The sequence below is a fragment of the Pinus tabuliformis genome, chromosome X, assembly GCF_031772625.1.
Source record: "Pinus tabuliformis cultivar Carrire ecotype Pingquan chromosome X, CPIR1, whole genome shotgun sequence".
Taxonomy (NCBI): domain Eukaryota; kingdom Viridiplantae; phylum Streptophyta; class Pinopsida; order Pinales; family Pinaceae; genus Pinus; species Pinus tabuliformis.
Genome location: NC_142308.1, coordinates 1322784728 through 1322806448, shown reverse-complemented (window position 1 = coordinate 1322806448; position 21721 = coordinate 1322784728).

Here is a 21721-nt window from a genome sequence, read left to right as displayed (position 1 = left end):
ATTAGATCACAAGACAATGACAATAAGAGTTAGTACCTAAATGCAATTTGGTAAATATGGAGAGTAGGAAAACAATAAAATATGTTGCAAGTGTTGAAATATTAAATGAGGAAAAAGAGAGGAAAAACAAAAAATTAAATAAAGTACATTGAACTTCAAGGCTCCATGGAAGCATCTAAAATACCCTGCATAGTCTAGGGCCCAATGCCCTCATTGAGAGTGCAAAAGGCTCATCTTGCTAAGTAGGGTATTCTCTAAGCAAGTAACCATCTCCATATGGCCATAATGTAGAACACCACCAAAGCTATCCAAATATCTGTAATACCCTAGGAAGGAATATCATGCAAGCACCTAACTAAAGTCAAACAACCATTGAGTAAGCCATCAATAGTGTGCAAATCCATCATAGACTACCCGGGGTATAATAATACAATATGTCCCCCAAATTCATGAAGAAGCTCGTACATGGTGTAAACACTTTCAAAATAATCCTGATATCTAACAAATTGGTGGAAAATTGGACATTCAAGGTTTGACTTTTCTAAATAAACTAGATATTTTACAGATTTGAATATTTTTTTGTTTGGGGTCTAATTGGTACTTTATACTAGTCAATGAAGCCCAATTTAGATTCTCTGCTTACACTAGCTTCATGGTCGATAAAGAAAAGAAGAATATCTTTTTGTTGAAAGATATCTAGAGATTGTGAGGTTAGTTGATTTACTTAGAATATACAATTTTTATCTTTCAAGTTCTATTATATCAAGATGAAACCATTTTTAGTTGTGATCAAGTGTTTAACTAAGTACAAATATGATGCACCAAAATATTAAATGGAGACGAATCCAATATTGTTGTGTATGAGTATGAAGAATCTAGTGAAAATGATGATGTTTTGGTATTTTCTATATGCATAAGAACTAAACTAAGAGCACTAATATTTTGGAAGCCTCACTTATTTTTATGATGTATATGCATATGTGGGGACAATATGTTGCCTATTAAGCACAAACATCTAATTAATGTATATAGATATATTATACATGTTATATGTAGATAGATTGTTAGGCACTCAACAAAATCATAATGAACAGTGTTGAACATTTGCTAAATAGCCTTGAAAAGTGTAGTGCATATCCAACTAGAAGGTCCCAAGAAGATGACATTTAAAGCCAAACAAGACCTGCTCAAGGTTGTGAGGTAGTGACATAGCAAGTCGATTTCAACACGTCTCTTTCACTACATCATGGTGTCAAGATTTCTCCATGGTGCCAAAATTCAAGAGAGGGGAAGGCTCCTCTTGAAAATCATACAAGTCAACATCCATACCAATATCCTTTGCAAACCTAAGGCATCTTAATGGATATTTTTCTAAAGATATAAAAAGGATTTGAAGTGGTATCCCCTTTAGAGTAATTGAATCACTTGAAGTATGAAAGCCTAATAGCGATGCTAGGTGGTCTTTATTTATTTTCTCTTCCTCTTTTTAAGTTTGTATACTTGAGAGTCAACTTGTAAAACTATAAAGACCACTCTTCTTCTCACTATTATTGAAAAGGCTAAGTGAGACATCTATATGAACAACCTATGATCCAAGACAACTACAAACAATACTATTTTAATTATACTTTTTAGTATAGCTTGAATTAACACCATTGGTTAATTTAGGTGACAAGAAATGTATTGAGTATATCTCTAACTTTAATAAATTATAAAATAAATAAATAATTAAAAAAAAACAAAATACAGTATAAATAGATTCAAACCATAGAAATTTTAAAAACTAAAAATCTAGTTTAAACCATATCTTTTAAAACTAAATTGCATTTAAATGACTTGCACTTAAAAGTTTAATCTCTTTATAAAAAGAAAATAACTTTCTATATTTATTTTTTATTAAAAATATTTTTATTAGCTAATTAAAACTTTTCTATATTTATTTTTTATTGAAAAATACTTTTATCAGCTAATTTTAATGTTTTGAGTTTGCATTAATTTTATTTAAAATATTAATTTATTCTATATATATTTTTAAAATTAAAATATTTCGATTTACATTAATTGAGTTCTATGTTATAAATTTTTCAATATTTTCAACCATATAATTTAATAAAATATTTTTTAAATTTATAAGAATAAAACATAAATAAAAATATATATATATATATATATATATATAGAGCAATATAATATTTTTTAATAATATTATATAATTTATTATTAGTAAAATAGATATTTATTATCTTTATGTAACAGTAATTCATTATTTACCTATATATATATATATATATATTTGTTGGTCAATAAGTTGTGATTATATTATCAAGAAAATGAAAATTACGTAGTATTGGTCAGTGCCTCTCCTGACTTCACTCCGACCAGATTTGTTAGCTAGGAGAATCAGATCATAGTGCATAAGATTTTTCCATTCATACCTTATTTCGAGAGGGTTGAAAAGCCATACATGCCAAAAGAGAAACAAAATCAAAAAGAATTCTATAGATTGCATATCAAGGTGGCAGTTGGACAGGATGAAAGGGTAGAGCAACCATTGGGACAGGTCCTTCATGTACATGAAAATCCATGTGCTCCAATCTCATTTCTATCTCATTCAAACGATCATGGGTCCGACGTTGGCTTCGACGCACATTTGAAAATTACTCCAAAATATCATTATGGATGTAATGAATGTCATTGATATAAGCCACCATCTCATTTATGTCCTCATATCTATGTTCTTGAAGGATATCCAGGATGTCTTGGATTCCTCTCAGCTGCTCAAAAATCGTGTCAAAAGAGGGGGGTTGAACCACATGGCCAGGACAGAGGGATGGGTCTTGGGCAATTTCGCCCTCCCTCTCCATACTCCCTGACTCGTCATCACTATAAGCTTCTTCTTGATCCCTCCCAACTCCTCGTTGCCCTCACTAACTGCCTCTTCTACAGGGTCTTCCTTCCTAGCGAAGCATCTTTGTAAAGAAAAATTTACCCCAGACCTGCACCCAAACACTTCCACCTCCCCTAACTAAACTCTGTTGCTCCCACTCCCGAAATACCCAGAGCAAAAAATATGAACCAATTAAGGGTTGGGAGGAGAAGACCAATTCACTTGTCGAGGCTGCAACTCACAAAGGTTAATAAAAGACATACTTGGAGTGAGTTCGTCATAAGATAAAGGGTACCTTACCCAGACCCCAACAAATCCCAAGGTCCTCACTAAGCAGGACCACCCACGACACTCACTTTGTCCCCAAGAGACTCCAATTCTCGACAGACTTAGAATCACCCATCGGACACACTAGAAAGAAAAGACCTTTCCCCCCAAATTAATAACGACAGACACTCAGGATCCTCCCCAGACCCAGACTTTTGATAGCCACACTCAAAGCTCGAGAGTGTAATGATAAAGGAATTCCACCACCTCACATTAGGAGAGCCAGATTGCACTATGACCCAAGAGCAATCAAACACAGAGATGCTTTGCATGGGCCCAACTCCTTCCCTATTCAAAGAAACACACCATTTATACTAGAAACACATCCAATTCGTCCTAAATTGAAACACAACAACGACGAAAATACAGAACCCAAACAAACCATTTATACTAGAAACACACTGAATTCATCCCAAATTGAAACACGACAACAGCAAAAATACAGAACCCAGTAACACATAGACTAAACACATGTCCAACATACAAGAGCACCAAAGTGGTGTTCTGCCACCGCTTTAACAAGAACACAGAGGCCCTAGCAATAACACATAACCTAAAGAGTAAATGTACCTTAGTAATGATGAATTGAGACGAGGCCAAAGCCCAACAACAAATAGAAAGACTGATAATAAAGTTTCTTGTTCTTGACATCTCAGGGATCTTTTGAGTTGATATTTTATCGCTCCAAGATCCGAGATGAACACTTGAATTCTCTTCCATCCAAATACACATATAATACACATATACACTTGCCCACTACTACTGCACAGTGCCCATTCGACTCCTTGGTGGATCCTTCCTAACATACCGAGTAGGAACTATCCCCAAAATTCTTTGTTCATTTCCTAGCTAACTAATCTGCCTCCTCCGAGGAGAGCTTCAGGAATAAATTTTCCCATGTTCTCCAAATGCTTTGATGTCTATTCGTTCAACTAGTAAGTATCAACTAAATGCTTAAGCATGAATGCTGCGTGTGGGAATGTGACTGCTCCGTGGCCACGATGGTCGCCATTTGATCACACCCATCGAGAAATGTAACATTTAATATTTAATATAATTAATTTTATACCAACAAATCTTTATAATTATTCTTTATATTCCAATATTTTATATTTAACAAAAAAGAAATATTTTCTCGATATCCATAGCCCCGCCAACTCAGTGATGACCTTATAGCATTTCTAATTGTTTATTTTACTAGCACAACCATATTTACCAATATGGTTGATATAGGCCGATAGGCGTATATCAAGCATATATACAACTACATTTTCTAATGTGGTTGATATACACCGATAAGCTTATATCAACCACATTAATAATTATTATGGGTATTTAGGATTATTAGTAACTATATAAATATTAACAACTAGATTATTTATATATATCACTATATACATATTATATTAATATTATAATAATTATATAAACTCCTCATATATATTAATTAATAATAGGAATAGCTCATAATAATATTTGATTATAATATTATATTATTATAATAAGAACATTAAAGACCAATAATTTATTATTTATGATAATTAATAACTATACAAATAGCAACTATATTCTTATATAATTATATATTTATGATTATTATATTAATATTATTATAATAATATAAACTCATAATAATATTAGTATTATTAATTATTATTATTATTTTTAGGTTTTAGTATTTTTAATATTTATCTTAGGGTTTGTATACATAGGGTTAATTATTATCAATATTTAGGATTATTAATAACTATATAAATATTAACAACCAGATTATTTATATATATTATTGTATAAATAATATATTAATACTATAATAATTATATAAACTCCTAATATATATTAATTAATAATAAAAATAGCTCATAATAATATTAGATTATCATTATATTATTTAAAAAAATCTAATAATATAAAATTATAAAAAAAATAATAACAATTATATTGTATAATAATAAGAATAATAATAATAATTGATTATAATAATATACAAATATAATTATTATTATAATAATAATATAATCAATATTATTATTTATGTTAATTAATAGCTATACAAATAATAGCAACTATATTCTTATATATTTATATATTTATGATTATTATATGAATTTTATTACAATAATAAAAACTCATAATGATATTAGTATTATTAATTATTATTATTATTATTATTATTATTATTCTTAGATTTAGGCTTTAGTATTTTTAATATTTATCCTAGGGTTTGTATACATTGGGTTTATAATATTATTCCCTTTTGTTAATTATTACCTAAGGGTTTAATATTAAAATCCGAAGGGATTATGAACCAACGGGAATAGTATTAAATAAAAAGGACTAATATTATAAACCCAAGTAACTAATAAACCCCAACTCTTTAATATTATAAACCTAAGGAATTAGTGAACCCAACGGATAAATATTAAAAACCTAAGGGATCAAGAAGCACAAGGAATTGATATTACAAACACAAGATAAACATAAAGATTACGATGATTGATATTATAAACACAAGTTAATAATAAAACCAAAGGATTAATACTAAAACCCCAAGGGATTATGAACCAAAGGAAATAATGTTAAACCCAAGGGACTATTATAAACCCAACATTGGTAAACCCTAATATAAATATTAGAAAGACTAAAATAAACATGGTTAATTTTCATGGTGAGAGAATCCTTGTCACAATGTGACATTCGACCATGGTTGGCCATGGTTGTCTATGATTGACAATGGTTGACCATGATTGATATTATAAACCTAAGGGAATAATAAACCCAAGGGATTGATATTATAAATCCAAATGAACAATAAACCCAAGGAATTAATACTAAAACCCCAAGGGACTAACATTATAAACCCAATTATTGGTAAACCCTAATATAAATATTAGAAAGACTAAAATAAACATGGTTTACTCTCATGGTGAGACAATCCTTGTCACAATGTGACATTCAACCATGGTTGCCCATGGTTGTCTATGATTGACAATGGCTAACCATGATCCATATTATAAACCTAAGGGAATAATAAACCCAATGCATTAATATTATAAACCCCAAGGAATAATAAAACTAAGTGATTAATACGAAAACCCCAAGGAATTATCAACCCAAGGGAATAATATTAAACCTATGGGACTGATATTATAAACCCAAATGAATAATAAACCGAAGGGATTAATACTAAAACCCCAAGCAAATACGAACCCAAGGGAACAATATTAAGCCCAAGGGACTAATATCATAAACCCAATATTCGTGAACCCAAATATAAATATTACAAACACTAAAATAAACATGTTTTATTTTCATGGTGAGACAATCTTTGTCAAAATGTGACATTCAAGCATGGGACTAATATTATAAACCCAACATTGGTAAACCCAAATATAAATACTACAAACACTAAAATAAACATGGTTTATTTTGATGGTGATATAATTCTTGTCACAATGCGACATTCAACCATGATTGACCATGTTTGGCTATGATTGACAATGGTTTACAATGATTGATATTATAAACCAAAGGGATTGATACTATAAACCCAAATGAACAATATACCCAAGGAATTAATACTAAAACCCTAATGAACAATAAACCCAAGGGATTAATACCAAAACCTCAAGGGCTTATGAACCCAACGGAATAATATTAAACCCAAGGGATTAATACTAAAACCCTAATGAATAATAAACCCAAGGGATTAATACTAAAACCCCAAGGGATTATGAACCCAATGGAATAATATTAAACCCAAGGGCCTAATACTATAGACCCAACAATCGTAAACCCAAATCTAAATATTATAAAGACCAAAATAAACATGATTTACTTTCATGGTGAGACAATATTTGTCAAAATGAGACATTCAACCACAAGACTAATATGGTAAACCCAAATATAAATATTACAAACACTAAAATAAACATGGATAAACATGAGGTAATAATAAACCCAAGGGATTGATATCATAAACCCAAATGAATAATAAACCCAAGGGATTAATACTAAAATCCCAAGGGATTATAAACCCAAGGGAATAATATTAAACCCAAGGGACTAATATTATAAACCCAACATTCATAAACCCAAATATAAATATTACAAACACTAAAATAAACATCATTTATTTTCATGGTTAGAAAATCCTTGTGACAATGTGACATTCAAGCATGGTTGACCATGGTTGGCTATGATTGACAATGGTTTACCATGATCAATATTATAAACCTAAGGGAATAATGATGTCGGGTTACCCCTGCTTTACCCATAGTATGCATGTACAATGCATAATCACATTCATCCCAGGAATTGTTAACTCTCTGCCGAGTTAAATCCTCAATACATTATATGGTTAAGGCCCCCATTAGTTAGAACTCATGTGGGAACATTCATCTATTAGCACATAGTCTAACCCTTCATATTCTTTCACTATCGGGAATTAAATCAACTCCCAAGCCTTCATTAACACTTTTATTAAAGAATTTCCCTAAATCCTTCCTATCATTACTATCGGGACACATACACCCTTCTAAAACCTTTATAAAACCCTTTAACCGCATATATAAACAAAACCCCCTTTTAAACTTTGGGTTATAACTGGACTAAACCATAAAACCCTTCTATCGGCGCTTTAATCCTTCGTAAACCATTTACAAAGGAAATAACCCCAAACACGCAAATACTTACCTTTTTCGCCTTTCATAAGCCTTGCACAGTTATCGATAATTACCTTTATCGCAATCGGCCATCGCAGTTACCCACGGTCTTATCACATATATGCTCTGTCGCGCCTCCGATTTCGATATGCGACTATCAGAACAATTAAACCACCTTTTAATATGAAAAGAAGGAAATACACTAAAATTCCACTCTAAACCATATAGCAAAACTCAGAATTTATATGTATGCACTTATATTTATTGTCGGGTCCGCCCCTCCATATAAACCTTCCGCTGCACTACTCCTCCTCTGATCTCCGATCGCCGATCCACCCGATCTCCGATCAGCACTTATCGCTATTGGCTATCGGCTATCGCTTGATCCCTACACTTTAAAACTTCCGATCCGACATGTGTTTACGGACCCGATGGGTTCTAAGTCGCATTCGATAAGGTTTCGGGTCCGACCATACATCGCATGTCGCAATCGCTTCCTCCCTTTGAAAGATTGCGATGCGATCCCGATTTTCCCCTTCTTGCGATTTAATCCTAGTCATCGATCTTCCCGATCCGATGGCTATTGTGCATGGATACTTCACTTCTCCTCCATTCCCACTACTTGTTGTTACGCTATTTTTTTAGTTTGGTTTTCGGGTTTCTTCAGGGTTCTTGTCCTTCCGCCCTCCTGTTGCGCGACTCCTTCCTAGGTTTTCTTCTGCATGCTCCTTTGGTCAATGTCATTACAAATCATCATTTGATCCTTCGAATGGATTCACGATCCATTTATGATTCCATTGAATCATTCCTCTTCTCCTTTGTGTGTTTTTTTCCAAGTGCTGCCTGCATATATTTATTATGCAAATCTCTGATTAACACACAATTTATGATTAGATACTCAAAACACACATTTCACACAGTCTTGAATTAATCTCTGAATATATAAAGACACAACAATACAATTCCTCTATCTTGGCCTGATCTTCTGATTACAATGGCCTCTATTTCACACTGCCCATAGGCTTACAAATCACACTCTCCTTGGTTGGCTGGCTAGCTAACTGGCTAACTAACTCCTCCAAACTCTCTCTTTTTTTCTTTCCAATAAATTATTAGCAGTTTCTTTACAGTTGCTCAATAGTTTCTTCAAATTAATTCCTAACTAATCCTAATCCTTTCATGTTCTCCTACATTCGAGAACATTTACAAGTATGTCTCACAATATCTAATTAATTCCTATTCTCATTGAAAATCACTGAAAGGCCTAAATATTTACATTAATTCAATACTTAGGAAACCAACTTCCCTAAAACACAAGAGCCCCTATGTCTACTAATATACAATGATATTGTTGGGCTGAATGCTCCTGCATCAGATAATAAACCCAAGGGATTAATATGAGAAACCGAAAGGAATAATAAAATGAAGGGATTAGTACTAAAACCCCAAGGGGTTATGAACCCAAGGGAATAATATTAAATCCAAGGGACTAATATTATAAACCCAACGTATATAAACCCCAAGATAAATATTATAAACATTAAAATAAACATGATCGACCATCATTGATTTTCATATTATAAAACTAAGGGAATAGTAAACCCAACTTATTTACATTAATACTAAAACCCCTAGGGATTATGAACCCAAGGGAATAATATTAAGCCCAAGGGATTAATACTAAAACCCCAAGGGAATAATATTAAGCCCAAGGGACTAATATTATAAACCCAAATATAAATACTACAAACATAAAAATAAACACGGTTTATTTTGATCGTGAGACAATCCTTGTCACAATGCAACATTCAAACATGGTTGCCCATGGTTGGCTATGATTGACAATGGTTGACCATGATTGATATTATTAACCTAATGGAATAGTAAACCCAAAGGATTAATACTAAAACCCCAAGGGAGTATGAACCCAAGGGAATAATATTAAACCCAAGGGACTAATATTATAAACCCAACGTATATAAACCCTAAGACAAATATTATAAACATTGAAATAAACATGATCGACCATCATTGATGTTCATATTGAGACAATCCTTATCACAATTCCATGTTGGACCATGGTCGACATCATAATAAACCATGTTTGACTCAAGAATAATAAACCCAAACAATTGATATTATAAACCCAAGGGATTAATACTAAAACCCCAATGGATTATGAACCAAAGGCATTACTATTAAACAAAAGGGACTAATAATATAAACCCAAGGGAATAATAAACCCAAAGGAACAATAAACCCAAGGGATTATTATTTATTTCCATGGTGAGACAATCCTTGTCACAATGTGACATTCAAGCATGGTTGGCTATGATTGACAATGGTTTACCATGATCGATATTATAAACCTAAGGGAATAATAAACCCAAGGGATTAATATGAGAAACCCAAAGGAATAATAAAACGAAGGGATTAATACTAAGACCCCATGGGATTATGAACCCAAGGGAATAATATTAAATTCCAGGGACTAATATTATAAATCCAACGTATATAAACCCTAAGAAAAATATAATAAACATTAAAATAAACATGATCGACCATCATTGATTTACATATTGAGACAATTCCTATCACAATTCCATGTTGGACCATGGTCGGCATTATAATAAACCATGTTTGACTCAGAAATAATAAACCCAAGCGATTGATATTATAAACCCAAGGGGTTAATACTAAAACCCCAAGGGATTATGAACCTAAGGCAATATTATTAAACAAAAGGGACTAATAAAACCCAAGGAATTATTAATATTAAAAAGTTGAAGAACGAGGAAAACCAAGGAATTATAAACCCAAGGAATTATTAATATTAAAAAGTTGAAGAACAAAGAAAACCAATAATTTGATATTATAAACCATTGGGAATTAATAAACCCAAGGGAAAAATATTACAAACCAAAGGGATAAAAAATGGCAAGGGATGAACCCAAGGGAATAATATTAAACCCAAGTGACTAATATTATAAACCCAACATTCGTAAAACCAAATATAAATATTACAATGTCTAAAATAAACGTGATTTATTTTCATGGTGAGACAATCCTAGTCACAATGTGACATTCAACCACGGTTGACCATGTTTGATATTATAAACCTTGTTGGAATAATAAACCCAAGGGATTGATATTGAAATGCTCAATGAACAATAAACCAAAGGGATTAATACTAAAACCCCAAGGGATTATGAACCCAATGGAATAATATTAAACCCCAGGGCCTAATATTATAGACCCAACAATTGTAAACCCAAATGTAAATATTACAAAGACCAAAATAAACATGATTTATTTTCATGGTGAGACAATATTTGTCAAAATGGGACATTCAACCATGGGACTAATATGGTAAACCCAAATATAAATATTACAAACACTAACCCAAATATATATATGCCCGCTTAAGTCACTCCTTAACATTGGTTATACCATGGTCTTTACCTATAAACCCTTATATCCACGCTAAATTCATTATAAACCATCTATAATGAACATACCTATAAAGCATGCATAACATACCTTTTCTGCACTTTTCAAAGCCTCTGCACAGTTCTCTAGGCAACAGGTTTGCCTAATAGATCCCCACCGTAGATCTGCCCTAAGTGGATCAAACAGTCTACAAAGATTTCGGGTGGGACATAAGCTCGGAGAATACCCACCCAAAATGAGTGGTTTTCTCTCTCCACCCAACTGCTACGTGTCGAACGATAAGTGGAATTGGGTGAGCTCCACTAAAAACTGCTTACGACTTTAACTTCGCCAGAAATCTCACTTGTAATTTTAAATCCGCCCTTCATATGCTTCGCGGACCCGCCGAAGTTATAAGATGCGATATAAATAATTTTGGGTCTGGATCGCCGTTGCAAATTGCAATCAGAAATCATATATATATATATATATATATATATATATATATATATATATATATATATATATATACATACATACATACATACATACATACATACATACATACATACATACATACATACATATATATATATATATGTTATAGGATTATCGCGGACCCACCAAGACATTTAAACATAATATATGTAATATTGGGTCTGGCCATTGCATATCGCAATCGACAGAACCCATATATATATAAAGGCGCAGTATTTTATTGCGGACCCGCCAGCACTTTACAACATAGTATATATATGTTTCAGGTCTGCCTATCGGAAAACGTAATCGGCGGAACCCAACGTACATAGATGTGCGGTGCAACGGACCCGATTCCACTTAGTGTTTAACACGTAGCGGCGAGCGGAGTGGGGAAACCGCTTTATCGTGTGGTTAAACCCTGTGCGTGTTAGCAACCCAAAACCAATGTAAAGAGTTGGATTTGCGGGAGGAGATCAATGACGGAGGATAATGCGAAGGCCGATGAGTGGACCCGATGATATTTATAAATGCGGATGTATAAATTTTGAGATCTGCTTATATGGTTCGGAGTGAAAATTTAATGTATTTCTATAAAGTGTTGTGCCGAGGGCTTTTATGCAAAAGTGTTATTCAAATGTTTCGATAGTCGCATATCAGAGTCGGAGGGGGATAAAGGTATGTATGTGGTATGACCATGGTAACTGGCGATGAGCGACTACGATAAAGGTGATTCTCGGGAATTGTGCAAAGACCGAGGATTGGTGGAAAAAGGTATGATGTATGTGGTTTTATGTGTTATCAATTATAAAGGGTTTATAATGGATTGAAGCGCGATAGAAGGGTTTTAAGGTTAAGCACAATTATAACCCAAAGTTAAAAGAGGGTTTTGTATATGGTGCGGAATAAGGATTTAATAATGGCTTAGAGGGGTTGTATGAGTCCCAATATTAAAGGGAATGAAGGTTAAGGGGTGATTAAAGTCTCGATAATGAGGGTTTAGACTTTGGGTTAGTCTATTAATATGTTTCCACATGAGAGATAATGGAAAGGGCCTTAACCATTACTATTAATGAAGTTTTGACCTGGTAGGTCATATCTATTCCTGGGAAAATGGTTTATGCATAGGTCTACATGCATACTGTGGGTAAAGTAGGGGTAACCCTGCGTCAGATGTTGGACCATGGTAGACCATTAATAAAACCACATATACAACCATTGTTAAATGTGGTTTAAAATGGTTGACCATGGTTGATTTTCATATTGAGACAATATTTCTCAAATCTTGTGATGTTGGACCATGGATATGAATTGCCATGGTTGATGATGGTTGAAAATTGTTTATTTTCATATTGATACAATCTTTGTCACAATGCGACATTGGACAAAGAGACCTATCTGATTAATAAACCCGAGCGATTAATATGAAAAACCCAAGGGAATAACATTAAACCTTATGATTAACATGGTTGACCATGGTTGGCTATGATTGACAATGGTTGACCATGATTGATATTATAAACCTAAGGGAATAGTAAACCTAAGGGATTAATACTAAAACCCCAAGGGATTTTCACTAAAACCCCAAGGGATTATGAACCCAAGGGAATAATATTAAACCCAAGGTACTAATATTATAAACCCAACGTATATAAACTCTAAGACAATTATTATAAACATTGAAATAAACATGATCGACCATCAATGATGTTTAATAAAACCGCATATACAACCATTGTTAAATGTGGTTTAAAATGGTTGACCATGGTTGATTTTCATATTGAGACAATATTTCTCAAATCTTGTGATGTTGGACCACGGATATGAATTGTCATGGTTGATGATGGTTGAAAATTGTTTATTTTCATATTGATACAATCTTTGTCACAATGCGACGTTGTACAAAGAGACCCATCTGATTAATAAACCCAAGCGATTAATATGAAAAACCCAAGGGAATAACATTAAACCTTATGATTAATATTAAATCCTAGGAACATAAACCCTAATATTAATAAACCTAAGGGATTAATATTATAAACAAAGGGCATTATAAACTAAAGAGATTAATATTAAACCATAAGATTAATGTTATAAACCATAGGTTTAATATTAAACCCTAGAAATACAAACCCTATGATTAATATTAAAGCCCTAGGATCAATATTATAAACCAAAGTGATTACTAAAAGCATTGGACTAATATTAAAAACTCGAGGGATTATAAACTGAAGGTAATAACATTAGACCAAACGATTAATATTAAACCCTAGGAATATAAACCCTAAGATTAATATTATAAACCTTAGGATTAATATTATAAACCTAAGGGACTAATAAATACAATGGATTAATACTAAAAACCCAAGGGATTATAACCCAAGGGAATAATATTAAACCCAAGGGTTTAATATTATAAACCCAAGGTATATAAACCCTAAGATAAATATTAAAAACCCTAAAATAAACATGGTCGACTATTGTTGACAATGGTTGATTTTCATATTGACAAAATCTTTGTCAATGCGATGTTGGACCATGATTGAACATGATTGATTTTCATATTGAGAAAATATTTGTCGCAATGTGATGTTGGACCATGGATGACCATGGTTGATTTTCATATTGAGACAATCTTTGTCCCAATGTGACGTTGTACCATGTTTGACCATGGATGACCATGGTTTTCATAATGTGACATTGGACCAAGAGACCATCTTCGTCACAATGTGACCATGATTATTGACCATGGTTGACCATGATTAAGAATGGTTGATTTTCACATTGAGACATCTTTGTGACAATGGGATGTTGGACCATGGTTGATTTTCATATTGACCATGGTTGACCACGATTGACCATGATTGATTTTCATTTGAGACAATATTTGTCACAATGCGGCATTTGACCATGGTAGACCATGATTGAAGATGGTTGACATGGCTGATTTTCATATTGAGACAATAATTCTTATAATGTGATGTTGGACCATGTTTGACCATGAATGGCCATGGTTGACGATGATTGACCATGGTTGATTATCATATTGAGACAATCTTTATCACAATGTGACGTTGGACAAAGAGACAATCTTCATCACAATGTGAACATGATTATTGACCATGGTTGACCATAGTTGACAATGATTGACCATGGTTGATTTTCACATTGAGACAATCTTCGTCAAAATGCGACGTTGAAACATGGTCGACAATGGTCGACCATGGTTGATTTTCATGTTGAGACAGTTCTTTCACAATGTGATGTTGGACCATGGCTGACCATGATTGACGATGGTTGATTTTCATATTGACCATGGTTGACCATGATTGACCATGGTTGACCATGATTGACCATGGTTGAACGTAATTGACCATGATTGATTTTTATATACAATCTATGTGACAATGCAACGTTTGAATAAATATTATAAACCCTAAAATAAACATGGTTTTCCATCGTTGACCATGGTTGATTTTCATATTCCCATAATCTTTGTCACAATGCGACGTTGGACCATGGTTGGCCATGATTGATTTTCATATTGAGACAATATTTGTCACAATGCGACGTAGGACCATGGTTGATTTTCATATAGAGACAATCTTTGTCACAATGCAACATTGGACCATGGTTGACCATGAATGATATAGATTTGTATGCATTAATTATTAATGTGACAAATCCATATAAGTTTTTTGAAAATAAGTATTGATAAAATATCATTGAAATAATAAGCTTTATACCAATTGCAACGATAGTTATATATGAAGACATTCATGCGTTAAGTAATGAAACCATATATAATTAAAATGAAAATCTTATGGAAAAAATGTAAATATTATTGTTAACTTTTGCGAAAATTAATAAGTGTGAAAATTTTAATATGTCATTTTTTCTTTTAAAAAAATTATTATCAACAAATATAAATTGAATCTAAATTAATTTTAAACATGGTATATATTATTAAATTTTTTGTAGCTAGGTCATATATATATATATATATATTAAAAAAATTTATTGATCAAGAAATACAAATTGGATCTGGTTAAAATTAGAAACCAAAGGTCATACATAAATGGATTAATACATGTATATATTGGTTATTTGTGTTCTTCGCAATCTTGGAAATGATTCTACTAATCAAACTATATTTTTTAATGTGGAGACGAATATTTTTATCACTACAAAATTATAGTGTTTTTTGGCATTCATGTTTGATTAGAAACTTTTATTAATTTAGCTTCTATATAAAGTTTAGGTCTTGTTGTATTAGAGTATTAGAATCAAACTATATTTTTTAATGTGGAGACGAATATTTTTATCGCTACAAAATTATAGTGTTTTCTTGGCATTCATGTTTGATTAGCAACTTTTATTAATTCAGCTTCCACATCTTGTTTTAAGAGCAGAGAAGCAAAGAATGAAAGAAAGAACGAACAACAAGAACAGAATGAGAAAGAAGACCAAGAAAGAGAAACTGAAATGTATATCTGTTTTATTCTCGAATGAATAATCCTCTACATGGCATTCGATATATTCATGTGAATAGACCGTTACATAACCAAAAAACTATTCGTTACAAAGAAAACTGTACATAACTAAAAACTAAACTACGGTTGAAGTTCGTTGTCAAACTAACAAACTCCACCTTGACAACAACTTTCCCATTCATCATCTTTCCTGCAAGCCAAGAGAAGCTAAACACCACCGCAACTTCTCTACTGTAACTGGCTTTGTGAATATGTCTGCACAATTTTCTCGTGTGTGGACCTTTTTAAGAGCTACTTTTCCACCATCGATCACATGTCTCAGAAAATGATATCTCACATCAATGTGCTTGGTTCTGCTGTGATAGGCAGGGTTTGTGGCCAAGTGAATAGCACTTTGATTGTCACAAAGTACACTCACTTTCTCCTGCGTCCTTCCGATTTCATCGAGCAAACCCTTTAACCAGATTGCTTCTTTACTGGCATCTGAAGCAGCTATATATTCAGCTTCGGTAGTGGACAATGCAACCGTGTCTTGAAGCTTTGACATCCAACTAATTGCTCCACCTGCAAGAGTAAAGACGTAACCTGTAGTAGATCTCCTTTTGTCCAAATCACCTGCATATTCAGCATCTACATATCCGCAGACTGATCCTTCACTACCATCAAAGACGATGCAATGATCTCTTGTGCCTCTTAGATATCGAAGCACCCATTTCACTGCTTGCCAATGTTCTTTACCTGGATTTGCCATGAACCTGCTGACAACTCCAACTGCATGTGAAATGTCAGGTCTTGTAGATACCATCGCATACATTAAGTTGCCTACCGCATTTGCATATGGTACATGAGACATATACTGCTTTTCTTCATCACCTCTAGGACTCAAAACCGAAGAAAGCTTAAAATGGGAAGCTAAAGGAACATTAACAGGTTTCACATTATTCATAGAGAACTTTTCAAGTACCTTCTCCACATACTTCTGCTGTGATAACCAAAGCTTACCATTTTTCCTGTCTCTGTGTATCTCCATGCCCAAGATATGTTTTGCTGCTCCAAGATCCTTCATATCAAACGCCCTAGAGAGTTGAGCCTTTAACCTGTTGATCTCTTCCATGCTTTTGCTTGCAATAAGCATATCGTCAACATACAAAGCTAAGATAATGAATATGCCATTGAAACTTTTGAAGTACACACAATGATCATACTCACTTCTTATAAAGTTCTGGCTCACCATGAAGGAATCAAACTTCTTGTACCATTGTCTGGGAGACTGCCTCAGACCATACAATGATTTCCTGAGCTTGCAAACTAATCTTCTGCTGTGACCTCGTACAAAACCTTCTGGTTGTTCCATATATATCTCTTCGTTCAAATCACCATGTAGAAAAGTTGTTTTAACATCTAACTGTTCTAACTCAAGATTAAGCAATGCAGTTAGTGCCAACACAGTACGTATAGAAACAAGTTTTACAACTGGAGAAAAAATCTCATGAAAGTCTATACCTTCAACCTGAGAATACCCTTTTGCTACCAGTCTCGCCTTATATCTCTCAATACTACCATCAACTTTCCGTTTCAACTTGAAGACCCATTTACATCCAACAACACTTCTTCCTTCAGGAAGCTCTACAAGATCCCAGGTATTGTTCTTGGCTAAGGAGTCCATTTCTTCTTCCATAGCCTTTTTCCATTTCTCGCTGTCTGTATCATCTATCGCTTCCTGATAACAAGACGGTTCCCCATCTTCAGTAACCAAAGCAAAAGATGAAGCAGCAGAATCTTCGTACCTTTTGGGAGTTTTCCTTTCCCTTGTAGACCTTCTCAGAGCGACTGGTTGCTGAACTGGTTCAGAAACTTGCTCTGGTTCAGAAGCTTCAACGACTTCCTTTGTGTCTTCAACACCTTTGTCTCCAGAAGTCTCTCCTTCCTTTCGACTGCCACCAAAAGATATGGCCTCCAACTGAACTCGTTGACTCGGCGATACCTGTTCCTGTTCAATTCTTTCAACATTTGATTTTAACAAAGATGATTCATCAAATGTTACATCTCTACTAATAACTATCTTCCGCAATGTAGGATCCCACAACCTATATCCTTTCACTGCATAGTCATACCCAACAAAGACATAACATTTCGACTTTGGATCTAACTTTGAACGCTGATTTTTCGGAATCAGAGAATAAGCATCACAGCCAAATATCCTCAAATGAGAATAGTCACAAGACTGACCTGTCCAGACTTCTTCAGGAATTTTACAATCAATTGCTACTGAGGGTGATCTGTTAACTAAATAACAAGCAGTAGATACTGCTTCCGCCCACAACTCCTTTTGCAAGTTAGCATTGCTAATCATGCTTCTGGCTCTTTCCATAAGAGTCTGATTCATACGCTCAGCAACACCATTTTGCTGAGGAGTATAAACAGCAGTTTTGTGTCTAACAATGCCCTCATCCTTACAGTATTGTTCAAATTCAACAGAAGTGAACTCACCACCATTGTCAGTTCTTAGACATTTAATAGATTTGCCTGTTCTTTTCTCTACCATTACTTTAAATTGTTTAAACACATTGAATACATCGGCTTTCCTTTTTAGCAGATAGACCCAAACTTTACGAGAATAATCATCAATGAACGTTAAAAAATACAATGCACCTCCATATGACATAACAGGGGAAGGCCCCCACAGATCAGAATGAATGTAGTCTAAAACATCTTTACTATTATGATTGCCAACTTTAAATCTCTGTTTACACTGTTTCCCATACACACAATGTTTACAGAAATCTAAATTCAAGGATTTCAGACCGGGAAGAGATTTACGTTTCATCAGTATGTGAAGACCTTTCTCGCTCATATGACCCAAACGCTGATGCCACAGACGAGTACCTGCTTCTTCCTTTTCTGACGCAACCACTGCTTCACCGACCTGAGTACTTCCTTTTAACCTGTAAAGATTCCCGACCTTCTCTGCCTTCATGACCACAAGGGCACCTTTGAAGACCTTCAAGACGCCATCCTGACCTGTAAACTTATAACCATCTGAATCCAACACTCCCAAAGAGATTAAATTTTTCTTCAAATCAGGTACATGTCTAACACTAGTTAATGTCCTAACTGTGTTATCATACATTTTAATCCTGATATCTCCCATCCCAACAGTCTGACATGACATATTGTTACCCATAAACACAGAACTACCGTTTACATTTTCATACGAAGTAAACCAGTTTCTATGTGGGCACATATGATGCGAAGCACCAGAGTCTAACAGCCAGCTATCAAAACTATGAGAGACATTACATTCAGGTGAAGTTTCATCTATCATACACAATTCTTCAGCAGATAAAACTTCGTCTACAATACCTGAATCAGCCTGATTCGCTTCGTTCTTCAGGTTTTCGGATTCCTTCCGTTTCCAACAATCCTTCCTCAAGTGTCCAATTTTACCGCAGCTCCAACATTTTGCCTTACACTTTTTGCCCTTCGATTTCGACCTGGAAGTCCCCCTTGGTTTGTCTCCTCTTTCCTTTGAGCGTCCTCTAGCGACCATGGCTTCTGATGCTATTGTATCAGTGCTGGATTTCCTTCGTACCTCTTCAGATAGAAGAGCTCCCACGACTGATTCAAACTTCAAAGAATCAGCAGAGCTGAAGCTGATCAAGGTTACGAAGTGATCCCATGATTCAGGCAGAGAACACAGCAAGGTTATGGCTTTATCTTCTTCCTGTATTTTTACTTCCATATCTGTTAATTGACAAATTAGTGTATTAAAGACATTCAAATGTTCTGCAACGCTTGAACCTTCTTTCATTCGAAGACTGTATAATTGTCGTTTCAGATAAATTCTGTTAGTTAATGATTTTGTCATATAAAGGTTTTCAAGTTTTTCCCACAAACCTGACGCCGTAGTTTCTTCAACGATGTTGAAGAGAACTTCATCCGCTAGACATAGCCGGATGGTACTGAGAGCACGGGCATCCAAGTCCTCCCACTTTGTAGTAGTCATGGTTGTGGGTTTCTTAGTAACCCCATCCAATGCCTTGTGCAACCCTTGTTGCACAAGCAGATCCTTGACCTTCAGTTTCCAAAGAGCAAAATTGCTCTTTCCGGTGAATTTCTCCACCTCGAATCTTGCATTCGACATCTTGGCCATTTTCCCTCCTTCCTAGGATTTCAGGCTTTTTTTTAAAAACAATACCTACTCCCTTGCAAACCCTTTTGTTTTTCTAGTTTCACAACCTTCGTGCAAAACCCTTGCAAACTTGTTCTTCTAATATTTAAAAAAACAACTACAACACCCTTTTCAATCTCTGCTGCTATCTTTTAAACAAAATTCTGCAATCTGAACAACCAAAAAAAAATTCTGCTCTGCTGCTATCTTAAAAAAAAAACATTCTGCAATCTGAGCAACCAAAAAATTCTGCTCTGCTGCTATCTTTTAACAAAATTCTGCAAACCCTTCTCCTTTTTTTTTAAAAAAATTTCTGCTAAAAAAAACACCCGTCCACAGAAATTCTGCTAAAAAACAATACCCGTCCGATAAAATTCTGCAAACCCCTTTTTTTTTTTAAAAAAATTCTGCTAAAAAAAAAATACCCGGATTGCAAATGCCGTCCACAGACCTCAAGCCGTCCTATCTCCAACGTTTCTGCCGTCCTCAGATCCAGCACTTCGTCCACAGGTTCAACGTTTGGGCAAATCGAGCTTCAACAGCCAGAGTTCTTGCCGTCAGGGATCGAGCTTCAACAGCCAGGGTTCTTGCCGTCAGGGATCGAGCTTTAACAGCCAGGGTTCTAATCGTGCTACCCTCTGCCGTCCTCAGGGATGCAACGCACAACCTCACCCACGATCCTTCAAACTCTCACAACGTCGCCTCACCCACGATCCTTCAAACTCTCACAACGTCGTCACGCTGTCTCAGGAAACCGACTCAGGGATTCTGCCGTCACACTGGCTCTGATACCACTTCTTGTTTTAAGAGCAGAGAAGCAAAGAATGAAAGAAAGAACGAACAGCAAGAACAGAATGAGAAAGAAGACCAAGAAAGAGAAACTGAAATGTATATCTGTTTTATTCTCGAATGAATAATCCTCTACATGGCATTCGATATATTCATGTGAATAGACCGTTACATAACCAAAAAACTATTCGTTACAAAGAAAACTGTACATAACTAAAAACTAAACTACGGTTGAAGTTCGTTGTCATTCTTGTTTTAAGAGCAGAGAAGCAAAGAATGAAAGAAAGAACGAACAGCAAGAACAGAATGAGAAAGAAGACCAAGAAAGAGAAACTGAAATGTATATCTGTTTTATTCTCGAATGAATAATCCTCTACATGGCATTCGATATATTCATGTGAATAGACCGTTACATAACCAAAAAACTATTCGTTACAAAGAAAACTGAAAATAACTAAAAACTAAACTACGGTTGAAGTTCGTT